The following is an 11,984-nucleotide window of genomic DNA, read 5'->3' as shown; positions in this document are numbered from 1 at the left end:
ATACCCTCTTCTTATTTCATAGACAGCCATGGCAGATGATATGATAAAAGACATTTCTGAACCAGGGGTTTTACTTTACATTTTAAGAAAGTGGTGCAAATTTATTGATAGATGTATATCCAGAAATTACCTAATATCATGCCCACCACGTGTTACAAAAATCATAAGGTAAAGTGGCCAACAGCTTTAATTTTATAGTCAGTTGTCTGTGATCCCTTTCCAACATTAATGTTCAGAATAACAGCGGGGCAAGGAGGCCCTTTGTTTTCATTGAATTATTGAGCAATGGAGACAATATGCAAATTAGCTCTCCTCCATTTTTATAGGTGGGGCCAAAATCAGTTTCCAAATCATGTCAGCGCAGAGCTTGGTATTTGTTGGTCAAAGAAAATGTTCTTCAGTGAGCTATGGGGCATACTGTGGAGAAACAGCTTTATTATAGCCTATTATACCTTATTAGGTCGCTACTTATAGGTGTTGCTAAGGATATGGGTCATCTTCTTGAGAAGAGTCTATTTACATAATGATAGGTTTTTCCTTTTACAGGAAAGGTAACATCTGTGCCTCTTTGGGCTTTAGCGCGACTTTCTGTCTGTATAGTACAGCAGAGGATACACTGTCCATGGTGATTTTGTACTTATTTTGTATTCTGTCCTGCACTAGTCTGAACACTGCCTGTTTTAATTTAATTCCTCCACATGTATCTGCTCATGAACTTGTTTTGGGCTGCAAATGTGTAAGCTGGTTGTGATGGACATTCACATTCCTACCCTGCTGGTCTATTTTCTGTTTGGGTTAGATTTAGATGTTAAAGAGAACCCGTCATGCAAAATAACCCCCCTAAACTAAATATATTTTCATAAACTGCCATTAGAGAGCATTGTCTCTATCCCTTTATTATCCCTCTACATGCCTGTAAACCTAAGCAATGAGGTCCTAAAGCTGTATGCAAATGACCTGTGAAATGTCCAATGAAGCATTAGCATATTCAAGCTGTCCACTCTATTCATGAGTGGGAGGCACAGCCACACCCCCAGTGCATGACTGACAGTCTGTATAAGGATGTGAGGCTGTATAATGATGTGCTTCCTGGTGCTGGTGGCCACGCCCCCTGCAGCCTGTGTGTGCATGTGTGTGTGTTTAGGAGAGATACAACAGTTCCATGAAGCCATGTTACAGCAGAACATGTCAGATTCATGTGTCTCTCACCTGTATATTAGGAGGATGCAGCATGTCAGCAGATGCAGCACACACACTAGCCATGCTTTACTATACATTACACACAGACATGAGCAGGGGGAGGAGAGGGGAGGGGGAACAGGGGTGACATCACTGCCTCTGACCATGTGACCAGCCTCATTTACATGATAAAGAATAGATGATTTTACAATGAATAATGTATGAAATAACTAGATAAAGGCTGGGATGGGATCCTTGTGAGCTGCTCCAACAGGTAGTAATGACAGGACAAGTGGCAGAGACCTGATGACAGGTGTCCTTTAAAGGGGCCAGTTATATCTAGACTAAGACTCTAACATCCCATGAGAAGTTCATTTGCTCTCTTCCTAGTTCTACCTACCTGCTGAGTTTAGTTTGATCCTGTTTTTGTCTCTGTTTCACTTTGGTGCAGGAAAGAAACATCGCCCAGTTGTCACCTACTGTCTAGGATAGGAATGTCAAGTAGGCAGGGACAGAATTGGGGGGAGGGGTAACTTATTGTTATTGTTTCCTTAGTTGGTCTCCTGCACTGTAGCAAATTTGGCAAATTATGCTTAGCATTTTACTATTGAGTTGGATGGAATATTAAAATCTTATCCTTATTTACTACAGGGGTTTACCTGTATGTTTAGTTTATGACCTGTAGTGAGTGACGGGTAAAAATTGCAAAATGGAAAGGGCATTGGCACAAAGGAGTTAATATAAAAAAGTAATAATAAAATGTTGGAAAAAGTGATTATTTTTCATTCTCTCTCGAAAGAATAAAATTTAGTCAATAAATTATAGGTATTTCTAATGGACAAAACCAAAAGTTAAAAGTTGTCTTGCAAAAAAAACAAGCCCTCAACCAGTGACATGCATACATAAATTTAGCAAACTATGATTTTTAGACCTTGATGCAAAAAAATAACACCTCAGACAAATCCACGATAAATGTTTTCTTTTGCCTTCTCCAACTCAAAAACCGCCCGGATTGCTCCGTCCTCCGGCGTCATTAATAACGGCTTTTGTAGACCGCCAACGCTTTCTCCTTTTTGCTGCTTTTGCCGGCTTATCATTTAATACACTTTCAATAGGTTTATGATTGATGAAGCGATTTCATGAAGATTGCAGCGACGCCACTTCTGCTGACAAGACGCTAAAACACGAGCCGTGAGCCGCTCTCTAGTCGTGTGCATACCAATAGAGACCTTTCCCATTACTTTGAAGCCTGCGGCCTAATAATGGATCCAATAATTTAGATTTTTTTTTTTTTCCTTTTGTTTGTCACAATCCGAAAAGGTCAGTGAGATTAGGTTATATTTTTATTTCCTCCGATGATGAACACGCTGCATGATCAAGTAATGAATATCATTATACAGTATATCACTGACAATGATAACTTCTGCTCCTCGGTGGGGAAAGGTTAGTAAGAAGCAGCATCTTGCAGGTTGCAGTCACAAATAATTACTATCATTGTTACCTGGGCTGGCAATGAGCGCGGGACAGTTATAGGGAATGAGCATAGAGCAGGGCTCAGTATTAGCTCAGCCAATAGTATTCCATTGGGCTTAAACATAGCTGTGTGTGTCTCCAATTTCCTTTCTATTAAAGGGAATCTGTCAGCAGTTTTAACTGCAGCCGGTTAGTTAGCCGCCCTAGAGAGCTGTTTAATCATACATTTGTCTATCTTGTTAGTAGCCGGAGCAAGACTGTAAAAATGGAGTTATATTCTAGTATTGTAGCTTCTAATTGCTTCTGTAATGTATCTTCACACTCATGTGCCCCGTGCACTGAGCTGCTCTGAGTAAGTGCTGTAATGTCCAATAAGGATAGTATTACAGCTGTCACTCAGAGAAGAAGGGAGTAGCTCAATGCTCATAGCTAAGAGCACTATAGTGAGTGCACTTCGAGGGGCTACAATGGTGCAATCTAAATACATTTTTCACAGTCCTGCTCCTACTAACAACGCACATAAAGGTATACACAGATTTCCAGGAACATTACCTAACACTGTCCGGCAATACGTCCAGGTTGCATGGCCTGACCGAAAAGCAAACTTTGGGTCCGCTCATCTCTACTGGTGGGTAAGAATACCCCTAAGTCTTCTGGGTTCAGGGGAGGTTGCATTCACTCAGGTCCCCGCCTCCCCCCCATGAAAGGGTCACAATATGCATCTGATAGTGGAGCAAATATGATGTCATGGGGACCGTGACATTTATGTAATTTTTGATGAAACATTTGAAACTTTCCCATAATGTCGGGATCTCGGACAATTTTCCACCATGTTTCTAATGAGATGTCTATTACACCGTGATCGATCATTCGACAGCAAGCAGCAAGATGTAGAAAAATTGTAAATAATTGATTAAAAAAAAGTTTATTGAAAAATTGTAAAACTTTTCATTACACAAACCATATGAATTATTTGTTGCAATGTGCTTAAAGGGAACCTGTCACCAGGAGACCCATTTTTAGCACTACCCCAGTCCCCGCAGAGCATAGTACATACACTGCCAAAGTGTTTTTGTATTAAAAATAGGTTTTACAGAAAAAAAGATATGTTATATTGTAACTTTTATTAGCATCTGCTGTGTGACTAGGCAGTTGCCTATTGGGAGGGGCTGGAAAGGAGCAGTCCCCCCCACCCTTGGGAAACAGCTCCTCCATGTGACCTTTTCAAAAATATGAAAACACCCATCACTGGGCTTAGCGACGCCCCCTGCTCCTCTACAGCCAATCCGGAGTGTGGGGAGTTATTCATATATTTGAAAAGGTCACATGTTTCCCAAGGGTGGGGGGGAACTGCTCCTTTCCAGCCACTCCCGGTAGGCAACTGCCTAGTCACACAGCAGATGCTAATGAAAGGTACAATATAACATATCTTTTTTTCTGTAAAACCAATTTTTAATACAAAAACACTTTGGCAGTGTATGTACTATGCTCTGCGGGGACTGGGGGAGTGCTAAAAATGGGTCTCCTGGTGACAAGTTCCCTTTAAAGTGAACAATCCCTTTAACTGACGCAGCATTATGGCCGCACCATTTATTTGCTCCCTAAAACTGAAATAACTTCTCGGATGTTTACAAGCCTCGTGTCATTACACATAATAATTTTCCACAATATAGTCTGAAATGCTGCAACACGTATAATTTGTCATAATGACAGGTCAGAATTTTGGAAGCTGTTCATATTCTTTTAAGAATTCTCCCAGCCCCAGAATCCATGTCCTTTGTGTGAGGCCTGTCATCTGCTCTGGCAGCTGTGACATCCCCCTCTCTATTTGTGTACAGGACCATTCTCCCGGCTCATGTTAAAAGTGATGTGAAGGAAAATAACAAAGCTTTCTTCTTATGTGAAGCTTCAGCAGAAATCTGGGATTCTCAGAGGCTGCGCTCTGGTGTGTGGGGGAAATAGATGGAGACAGGCAGGAGGTCATTTATGATGCACAGAGGTGCAGGGGAGAAATAACAATCACCCTTAGTATGCAGGGCGAATCTGAGATTACAATTACGACAATTAAATTTACTTAAAGGTTTTGTCCACTTTCAGCAAGTAAATGTTAATTTTCCAGTATATTTTCTATATCAATTTCTCATGTCACACTGGTGCACTGTTTATTATATCCCTGGTCATGTGATGTCTCACAGGTGCAAGGATCATTATATCGCTGGTCATGTGATGTCACACAGGTGCACGGCTCATTATAACCCTGGTCATGTGATGTCACACAGATGCAGGGCCCATTATATCCCTGGTCACGTGATGTCACACAGGTGCATGGCTCATTATATCTCTGGTCATGTGATGTCACACAAGTGCACGGCCTACTATATCCCTGGTCATGTGATGTCTCACAGGTGCAAGGATCATTATATACCTGGTCATGTGATGTCACACAGATGCAGGGCCCATTATACCCCTGGTCACATGATGTCACACAGGTGCACGGCTCATTATATCCCTGGTCATGTGATGTAACACAGGTGCACAGACTATTATATCCCTGGTCATGTGATGTCACACAGGTGCATGGCCTATTATATCTCTGGCCATGTGATGTCACACAGGTGCATGGCTCATTATATCGCTGGTCATGTGATGTCACACAAGTGCACGGCTCATTATATCCCTGGTCATGTGATGTCACACAGGTGCACGGCTTGTCATATCCCTGCTCATCTGATGTCACACAGGTGCACGGCTCGTTATAAACCTGGTCATCTGATGTCACACAGGTGCACGGCTCGTTATATACCTGGTCATGTGATGTCACACAGGTGCACGGCTTGTCATATCCCTGGTCATGTGATGTCACACAGGTGCACGGCTCGTTATAAACCTGGTCATCTGATGTCACACAGGTGCACGGCTCGTTATATACCTGGTCATGTGATGTCACACAGGTGCATGGCTCGTTATATACCTGGTCATGTGATGTCACACAGGCGCACGGCTCGTTATATCCCTGGTCATGTGATGTCACACAGGTGCACGGCTCATTATATCCCTGGTCATGCGATGTCACACAGGTTCACGGCTCGTTGTATTCCTGGTCAAGTGTTGTCACACAGGTGCACTTCTCACTATATCCTTGGTCATGGGATGATACACAGTAGCACGGCTCGTTATATCCCTGGTCAGCTCCTCCTGAGCAAGAGGAGCTGAGCAGATTGTACACAGTGTCCTATCTACAGGCAGCATGTTATAGAGCAGGAGGCGCTGAGCAAATTGTATTTAGTGTCTTATCTGCAAGCAGCATGTTATGGAGCAGGAAGAGTTGGACAGATAGTACGTAGTGTCCTATCTGCAGGCAGCATAATATATATAGGACAGGAGGAGCTAAACAGATTGTACATAGTGTCCTATCTGCAGGCAACATGTTATAGAGTGCAAAGCGCTGAGCTAATTTATATGAATTTTTTAAATACATTTTTAAAACAACTTATTGTTTAGATAAAAAGGAGAGCAAGATGTGAAAAGTGTGGTGCTATGGAGGAGGTGTATTCAGCAGGAAGTTCAGAGCTCTTTGTTTTTATAGCTATAAAGATCTACTAAGAAATCACTAATATTTCTTCCATCTCTATTTCTCTATTTATATTGGAATATTTGAAGATTATTGCAACAATTTACATTCCATTCTGCAATCCATGAACATTTCTCTCCATCCATTAAGGCTTTCACAACTTTTTAACACTCTGTTCATTGATCTTGTATCTGCTTTGTGTCAAGGACAGTCCATACATATGTTTTCTCCAATACATTCCCTACTGGTGTGTAGTAGAGATATTCTGGGGAACAATATGATTCCCAGTGTTGTGTCAGCACTTTCCTTATCTCCACACAGCAGATCCGTCCCTTAATAGCTCCAGGCAGTATTTTATGAGTAGTGTAAGTGCTATTTTTTCTTTTACTTGTATATATAAATAAAAAATGGGTATTCATTCATATACTGTATATATATATTAAGATATTGAGGCGACTTACTTACCAATAGTGTCTAAAACTTAGACCAGAAAGTCTAGAAATGCGCCAAATCCCAATGTTTAATGGTGAATGATAAACCTGAGGACCCATAGATCATGGCAGCAGTGCTTCATTATTGAGATTGCTGTGGGTCCCAGAGTTGGACCCAGCATCTACTGAAGTCTATGGCATGTGCATGTGCAATAAATTCTAATGTATGGAAAAGCCCCTTTAAAGGAAACCAACTATTTGATTTGATACATTATGAAGAAAACATACCTTGAGAATGTTGCAACGAGACTGATGCAGGATCATATCTTGGTTAATACGAGCTGAGTGGTTTTGCTGAAAAAACAATTATAACATTCAGGACCTTGGGAAAGCTGGGTCAGGCTGGCATAACACATTACACACGGGAGCTTGGAATTACAAATGGAGGTCAGTCAAGACACAACTAATCATCCGGAGCTGGATCACTCATACACAGCTGCTGGGGGATGGTGCAGCAATTGATTGTTCTGTCTGGCAGGGAGAAGAGTGATTGCATCATTCTCTCCTGCAGAGAACAACTCATGTGCTAGGGCACGCGCGCGCTGAAAGCGACAGAACTTCATTATCATAATGTTATCTCTATATCAGCAAAACCACTGAGCGCAGGGATTAACCAAGATATGATCCTGCATCAGTGTAGCGACAGCATTCTCAAGGTATGTTTGCTTCATAATGCATCAAATGGTAGATTTCATTTAAAGAGAACCCGTCATGCAAAATAACCCCTCTAAACTAAATATATTTTCATAAACTGACAGAGAGCATTGCCTCTATCCCTTTATTGTCCCTCTACAGGCCTGTAAACCTAAGCAATGAGGTCCTAAAGCTGTATGCAAATGACCTGTGAAATGTCCAATGAAGCATTAGCATATTCAAGCTGTCCAGCTTATTCATGAGTGGGAGGCACAGCCACACCCCCAGTGCTTGACTGACAGCCTGTATAATGATGTGAGGCTGTATAATGATGTGCTTCCTGGTGCTGGCGCCCCCTGCAGCCTGTGTGTGCATGTGTGTGTGTTTAGGAGAGATACAGCAGCTCCAGGCAGCCATGTTACAGCAGAACATGTCAGATTCATGTGTAGCTGATGTCTGTGTATCACACATGTGTATTAGGAGGATGCAGCATGTCAGCAGATGCAGTACACACACTAGCAATGCTTTACTATACATTACACACAGACATGAGCAGGGGGAGGAGAGGGGAGGGGTAACAGGGGTGACATCACTGCCTCTGACCATGTGACCAGCCTCATTTACATAATAAAGAATAGATGATTTTACAATGAATAATGTATGAAATAACTAGATAAAGGCAGGGATGGATCCTTGTGATCTGCTCCAACAGGTAGAGGTGACAGGACAAGTGACACAGACCTGATGACAGGTGTTCTTTAAGGATCCATGTGCTATGTGTTTATTCAACACATTCATGTCTATGGTCTTATGCAAAGGGTTGTGGTTTCCAAACCATAAGACAGCTTTTTTTTGCTGTCATCTGTTTGGAAGCAAACTTTACATGCCATTGACACATGGATCTCAAACAGTGGAAGAGCAATATGTTGTTTGCAGCCAAGAACAGCACATGTATGCATGTACGCCAAGTGTAATGAGGTGAGGAAAAGGCTAAAATGGACTGGAGGGACAAATAGAGGTCAGAACCAAGAGGACAATGCAGTACAGATCGATAGTCAGAAAATAGGCAAAACAGATAGTCAGAAAAAGGCAAAGAGACATGGGGCCACATGTGTCACTTGTTTTTTCTGTTGTTTTTGCGCCTTTTCATTCAGGCGCACCGTTTTTGCACCATTTTTGCGATTAAACGCCAAACTAGCAGCGCAGCACAAATAACCAGCTTTCCCTCATCTATCTTACCAATCCAGATGTTTTGCTGCGCCTAATGGTATTCATCACTTGCAACGTTTTCATTTAGGCGCAAAAAAGGGATAAAAAAAACTCCAGCCCGAAGGTGGCGTTATCTGAGAAGAAAGCACTGAGCCCCTTTGCAGAACAGCTCATTTCTAGCAGCAAAGCTCAGCCAGACACTGGAACATATAATAGATACATTAGATACACTGCAGACACTGGAACATATAATAGATACATTAGATACACTGCAGACACTAGAAAATATAATAGATACATTAGATACACTGCAGACACTGGAACATATAATAGATACATTAGATACATTACAGACACTAGAACATATAATAGATACATTACATACACTGCAGACACTGGAACAGATAATAGATACATTAGATACAATGCAGACACTAGAACATATAATAGATACATTAGATACATTACAGACAGGAGCTGCAGACTCTATTTACAGTTCATCACCTTCTATTTAAAAAATATTCTGCAAAACGCTGAGCTCAAAGCAAGAGAGAAAAGAACTTTGCACAAGTTTGCAGATACTACAAACAAGTGTCCCCCATGTAATTCTGCACAGTGTCTGAGGGGGATACTGTGCAGAATTACAGGGGTGCAGCAGGAGACCAGCACTGGGGGATCCCCTCCAGGAGACGCCCCTGGTGAGGAGGTCACTGGGTGCTGGGTGTCACACACCTGGGTGCTGCTGTGAGTGTTATCTTCATTCTGGGCTGTGGGAGAAGCAGAGAGGAGCTTGTAGCAGGATCACATGTAAGTGCTTGAATCTAACATTGCGCCTAAACTGCGCCAAAATTGCGCCTAAACTGTGTTAAAGTAAAGTGATTAATAAGAGGCAGAAAATATACTTATCACAGATGGTTGTAGCTTGTGATAATTCTGGCAAAACAGTGCGCCCGAATTTAGGCGCAACTACTACACTTAGGCGCACAAAAGTGATAAATGTGGCCCATGGAATGCAATTTACAGAAGTCAAACTAAATGATATCAAGCTTAAAAAAAAGACTTACAGCAAGCAAGAAGAAATTAGCAGACAAACCTTTTATGAGAATCCTGGTCCAGAAGCTTATTGTACCAGTTCTTTGAGCTCTAGACAAAGCAGACCAGCAGGAGGGAAGAGTGAGTGGAGAAAAAAATCTTTCCCTCACACATAACCTGTTAGAAAAATCAACAGGAGACAGACACATGTGGTGGAATTGAATGAAGACAATCAGGAATGGAATAAATAGTGGTCAGACTGGTGAGGACCGAATGTAACATAAGAACAAAATAATACAAATCAGATCCTCCATAGCCATACTTATGGACAAAGGATGGCCTTAAATGTTGATGTCTACTCTACTACTACTACTGTCTACTCTAACTTGACAACCTGTTTATTGGCTTAGTTCATGGTGCGGCAAATTGGTGCATCCAGCTAACTATAGGTTACCATTTGTCTTGGCTCCATCATGAAACTGCATTCTTTGAGATGTGCAGGACTCTTTCTTTTCGGAAAAATGACAGTAACATCCAGCATTGCCATTACTTTTTTCCAACTCTTACAGAAGAAGTAGAACAACAACAAAACCTAAAGCAGAGATATGAACATACAACCCTCATGGGGGTCAGCCCTCCCCTTGTCGGTATAAAGTCATATGGGCATGAAAATACAGACAAAAAAATGGGCAATAAAAATGACAATTCTACTAACAAGAATGGAAAAACCTATCTTGATACAGTTGAAATTTTCATTCAAAAGTGTTGAGCGCAATACTACGTTTCCAACTTCTAAATCATAGTTAATTGACAAGTGGAAAAAAATTTTCACTGGTCATTGATGGTCCCTAATTCCTCATCTGATGTGGAACTGATGTGGAACATCCATTGGGTGGGTTTGCTATTGTTCTGGTCTCAGTCCACAGAGATCAGCAGCTGGACAGCTCCTTTTGCTGTATAGTTACATGTAACATGCGACAAGGGTTTCTGTTCTATTTGTCTGACCTCACTGCAGTGACTGTCATGGTATCTGCCTGCCGTATAATGTATTATTGTTATCCTTTTATTTTACTCTTTATCGATTTCTTTGTCTTCATCAGATACAATGTTTAGGAGGATTCAATGTTGTGGTAACATTTGTGATAAGAATATTTCAATTTTTTTCCTGTAAAATGGAATGTGAGGGAAAAATTATAATACATGACTTACCGTATATACTTGTGTATAAGCCAAGTTTTTCAGCACAATTTACCTTTCAAATTTCATATCAATTCTGTTTATTATTACTGTATAGTGTATAGACTAGTATAAATGGTTAATAAACATCTCTAAGTAAAGATGAGCCAGTAATTTTTAATCTATAGTAGAGATTGTTTAGCAAAAGTAAAACAGACTTGTTTACCAGACAAGCAGACAGTCTGACCATTAGAATGACAGGTGCTGTCTGGAAAGTTGTTTACACTTTACAATCTTGCTGCCATAGAATAGTATGGAAATTCAATGTAAGTCTATGGGAGAACTCTTTGTTATTGTTTTTATGCTGAAATGTAACCCCTTCTCTCCTGGTAGCAGGTATTTAAGGAGAACAATCCCAGTCCTCAGCATCTTTTGTTTAGGGAACAGTACTTGGAGGAGAAGACTACCAATCTACCTGTGGAACCAGAAGAAGAAACTGAGACAGGGATACTCTGCCATAGACCCTCGTTTGTATGTAGGTAATTATTTACAATTGGGTCTATTCATTAACCAAACCACAAATATCTATGTGGTAACTGCATAAAAAACATAGGGCCACATTTATCACTTGTTTTTTCTGTCTTTTTTGCGCCTTTTCGTTTAGGCGCACCGTTTTTGCGCCATTTTTGCGATTAAACGTCAAATTAGCCGCGCAGCTAAAATAACCACCTTTCCCTCATCTATCGTTCAATTCCAGATGTTTTGCTGCGCCTAATGATATTCATCACGTGCGACTTTTGCATTTAGGCGCAAAAACGGGCGCAAAAACACTCCAGCCCGAAGGTGGCGTTATCTGAGAAGAAAGCACTGAGCCCCTTTGCAGAACAGCTCATTTCTAGCAGCAAAGCTCAGCCAGACACTGGTACATCTAATAGATACATTAGATACATTACAGACAGGAGCTGCAGACTCTATTTACACTTCATCACCTTCTATTTACAAAACAATCTGCAAAACGCTGAGCTCACAGCAAGAGAGAAGAGAAGTTTGCACAAGTTTGCAGAAGCTTGCACAAGTTTGCAGATACTACAAACAAGTGTCCCCCATGTAATTCTGCACAGTGTCTGAGGGGGATATTGTGCAGAATTACAGGGGTGCAGCAGGAGACCAGCACTGGGGGATCCCCTCCAGGAGAAGCCCCTGCTGAGGAGGTCACTGGG

Source organism: Engystomops pustulosus, chromosome 3, assembly GCF_040894005.1.
Source record: "Engystomops pustulosus chromosome 3, aEngPut4.maternal, whole genome shotgun sequence".
NCBI lineage: Eukaryota > Metazoa > Chordata > Amphibia > Anura > Leptodactylidae > Engystomops > Engystomops pustulosus.
Note: the sequence above shows the minus strand (reverse complement) of the source record.